General features: G+C 35.0%; 1 non-coding gene across 1 annotated transcript; it reads left to right on the forward strand.

The window, feature by feature from the left end:
- The first annotated feature begins 401 nt into the window (after positions 1 to 401).
- Positions 402 to 475, forward strand: TRNAS-ACU (transfer RNA serine (anticodon ACU)). Its single transcript has one exon. It is a non-coding gene; the product is annotated as a tRNA-Ser (tRNA).
- Positions 476 to 4,276: the final 3,801 nt, after the last annotated feature.

Raw genomic sequence — 4,276 nt, forward strand, 5'->3', positions numbered from 1 at the left:
GATTTTTTAAAGAAAACTATACTGTCAATATACTATTAAAACAAATTAAAATGGTAAAAGTTATTGTACTTTAAGTAAAAATAAAAGAGCAAAAATATCAATCCCAGTTTTGATTACTTAAATTAACAAAAAAAATGCATATAGCAAAGGATAGTTTCAATCTGCCTACCTCTGGGTTATGGGCCCAGCATGCTTCCATTGCAGTACTCTGCTGCACATGTAAGTGCAAGAGATCCTGAAGCACTCACTCATCATGGGAAAGTACCAATGTGTTTCTTCGTTGGTGGATGGAAGAAACATCTTACAAAAACTCTCCAGATTATTGACTTTTTAAAGTTTTTCTAGGAAACGTTCTAGATGTATGCTTATTAGCCTTTGTCAGTACGCACTTTTTACAAAGTGTCTCTGTGGCGCAATCGGTTAGTGTGTCTGGCTACTAACCAAAAGGTTGGTGGTTCAATCCCACCCAGGGACTTAATTGACCTTGTTATCAGATTTTGGTGATCTTTAAGTAGACAAGTCAAAATTTCAAACCCCCTGTTATGGTGTAGGGTACCTGGCCTTCTCTGATGTAATCAGAGTTAGATTTGATTCAGTGATTTTATAAAAACAGATAGGAAGCACAATTTAGCAGTGGGTTGCAGAGAAAAAGAAATATGCTGGAAAAAAAATCCAATTGAGTGATTAAACAGCTCTTCATTTTCTGGCTTTATTTTTATGCTAACAAATTTGTTCTCTGAAAAGTGTCCACAAAGCCAAGTCTCTGATTAACACCTTTGTAGGGATGGTTTTTCACCTATTACTAAATTAAACTTGCTTCATTGGAAAGGCAGCAAGATGCATCCTCATTTCAATTTCTACTGAAATAATACAGGTTGACACCAGGAAACATTAACGCCACTGCATCCTTGCTGCTTTCTCATGTGGAAGTCTGTTTAATGTGAAAACAAGGTGATATCTAATTAGCACACAGGTAAGGAATTAATAAAATCTTTATTTAAGGGTGAAGATGTTTCTCACAAAATCGTTGCCCCAATGCATCATTGAAATTCAAGCTGGAAAGATGATTTTAATATATCACTTGTACATTTTGTATTGCTCTTCTGGTGACAATGTAGTTTGTTTTTGTCAATTACCCTTTTAATAATAGGGTAAAGAAAATTAAGTTGATTTTTTAAAGAAAACTATACTGTCAATATACTATTCAAACAAATTAAAATGGTAAAAGTTATTGTACTTCAAGTAAAAAAGAGCAAAAATATCAATCCCAGTTTTGATTACTTAAATTAACAAAAAAAATGCATATAGCAAAGGATAGTTTCAATCTGCCTACCTCTGGGTTATGGGCCCAGCATGCTTCCATTGCAGTACTCTGCTGCACATGGAAGTGCAAGAGATCCTGAAGCACTCACTCATCATGGGAAAGTACCAATGTGTTTCTTCGTTGGTGGATGGAAGAAACATCTTACAAAAACTCTCCAGATTATTGACTTTTTAAAGTTTTTCTAGGAAACGTTTTAGATGAATGCTTATTAGCCTTTGTCAGTATGTACTTTCGCAAAGTGTCTCTGTGGTGCAATCAGTTAGTGTGTACGGCTATAAACCAAAAGGTTGGTGGTTCAATCCCACCCAGGGATGTAATTGACCTTGTTATCAGATTTTGGTGATCATTAAGTAGACAAGTCAAAATTTCATATCCCCTCTTATGGTGTAGGGTACCTGGCCTTCTCTGATGTAATCAGAGTTAGATTTGATTCAGTGATTTTATAAAAACAGCTAGGAAGCACAATTTAGCAGTGGGTTGCAGAGAAAAAGAAATATGCTGGCAAAAAAATCCAATTGAGTGATTAAACAGCTCTTCATTTTCTGGCTTTATTTTTATGCTAACAAATTTGTTCTCTGAAAAGTGTCCACAAAGCCAAGTCTCTGATGAACACCTTTGTAAGGATGGTTTTTCACCTATTACTAAATTAAACTTGCTTCATTGGAAAGGCAGCAAGATGCATCCTCATTTCAATGTCTACTGAAATAATACAGGTTGACACCAGGAAACATTAACGCCACTGCATCCTTGCTGCTTTCTCATGTGGAAGTCTGTTTAATGTGAAAACAAGGTGATATCTAATTAGCACACAGGTAAGGAATTAAGAAAATCTTTATTTAAGGGTGAAGATGTTTCTCACAAAATCGTTGCCCCAATGCATCATTGAAATTCAAGCTGGAAAGATGATTTTAATATATCACTTGTACATTTTGTATTGCTCTTCTGGTGACAATGTAGTTTGTTTTTGTCAATTACCATTTTAATAATAGGGTAAAGAAAATTAAGTGGATTTTTGAAAGAAAACAATACTGTCAATATACTATTAAAACAAATTAAAATGGTAAAAGTTATTGTACTTTAAGTAAACATAAAATAGCTAACATATCAATCCCAGTTTTGGATTACTTTAATTAACAAAAAAAATGCATATAGCAGAGGATAGTTTCAATCTGCCTACCTCTGGGTTATGGGCCCAGCATGCTTCCATTGCAGTACTCTGCTGCACATGTAAGTGCAAGAGATCCTGAAGCACTCACTCATCATGGGAAAGTACCAATGTGTTTCTTCGTTGGTTGATGGAAGAAACATCTTACAAAAACTCTCCAGATTATTGACTTTTTAAAGTTTTTCTAGGAAACGTTCTAGATGTATGCTTATTAGCCTTTGTCAGTATATATTTGTTGCAAAGTGTCTCTGTGGCGCAATCGGTTAGTGTGTCCAGCTACTAATCAAAAGGTTGGTGGTTCAATCCCACCCAGGGACGTAATTGAACTTGTTATCAGATTTTGGTGATCTTTAAGTAGACAAGTCAAAATTTCAAACCCCCTCTTATGGTGTAGGGTACCTGGCCTACTCTGATGTAATCAGAGTTAGATGTGATTCAGTGATTTTATAAAAACAGCTAGGAAGCACAATTTAGCAGTGGGTTGCAGAGAAAAAGAAATATGCTGGCAAAAAAAATCCAATTGAGTGATTAAACAGCTCTTCATTTTCTGGCTTTATTTTTATGCTAACAAATTTGTTCTCTGAAAAGTGTCCACAAAGCCAAGTCTCTGATTAACACCTTTGTAGGGATGGTTTTTCACCTATTACTAAATTAAACTTGCTTCATTGGAAAGGCAGTAAGATGCATCCTCATTTCAATGTCTACTGAAATAATACAGGTTGACACCAGGAAACATTAACGCCACTGCATCCTTGCTGCTTTCTCATGTAGAAGTCTGTTTAATGTGAAAACAAGGTGATATCTAATTAGCACACAGGTAAGGAATTAAGAAAATCTTTATTTAAGGGTGAAGATGTTTCTCACAAAATCGTTGCCCCAATGCATCATTGAAATTCAAGCTGGAAAGATGATTTTAATATATCACTTGTACATTTTGTATTGCTCTTCTGGTGACAATGTAGTTTGTTTTTGTCAATTACCCTTTTAATAATAGGGTAAAGAAAATTAAGTGGATTTTTTAAAGAAAACTATACTGTCAATATACTATTAAAACAAATTAAAATGGTAAAAGTTATTGTACTTTAAGTAAAAATAAAAGAGCAAAAATATCAATCCCAGTTTTGATTACTTAAATTAACAAAAAAAAATGCATATAGCAAAGGATAGTTTCAATCTGCCTACCTCTGGGTTATGGGCCCAGCATGCTTCCATTGCAGTACTCTGCTGCACATGTAAGTGCAAGAGATCCTGAAGCACTCACTCATCATGGGAAAGTACCAATGTGTTTCTTCGTTGGTTGATGGAAGAAACATCTTACAAAAACTCTCCAGATTATTGACTTTTTAAAGTTTTTCTAGGAAACGTTCTAGATGTATGCTTATTAGCCTTTGTCAGAATATACTTTTTGCAAAGTGTCTCTGTGGCGCAATCGGTTAGTGTGTCCAGCTACTAATCAAAAGGTTGGTGGTTCAATCCCACCCAGGGACGTAATTGAACTTGTTATCAGATTTTGGTGATCTTTAAGTAGACAAGTCAAAATTTCAAACCCCCTCTTATGGTGTAGGGTACCTGGCCTACTCTGATGTAATCAGAGTTAGATGTGATTCAGTGATTTTATAAAAACAGCTAGGAAGCACAATTTAGCAGTGGGTTGCAGAGAAAAAGAAATATGCTGGCAAAAAAAATCCAATTGAGTGATTAAACAGCTCTTCATTTTCTGGCTTTATTTTTATGCTAACAAATTTGTTCTCTGAAAAGTGTCCACAAAGCCAAGTCTCTGATTAACA

This window comes from Pseudophryne corroboree, unplaced genomic scaffold (assembly GCF_028390025.1).
Source record: "Pseudophryne corroboree isolate aPseCor3 unplaced genomic scaffold, aPseCor3.hap2 scaffold_614, whole genome shotgun sequence".
In the NCBI taxonomy this organism is placed as follows: Eukaryota; Metazoa; Chordata; class Amphibia; order Anura; family Myobatrachidae; genus Pseudophryne; species Pseudophryne corroboree.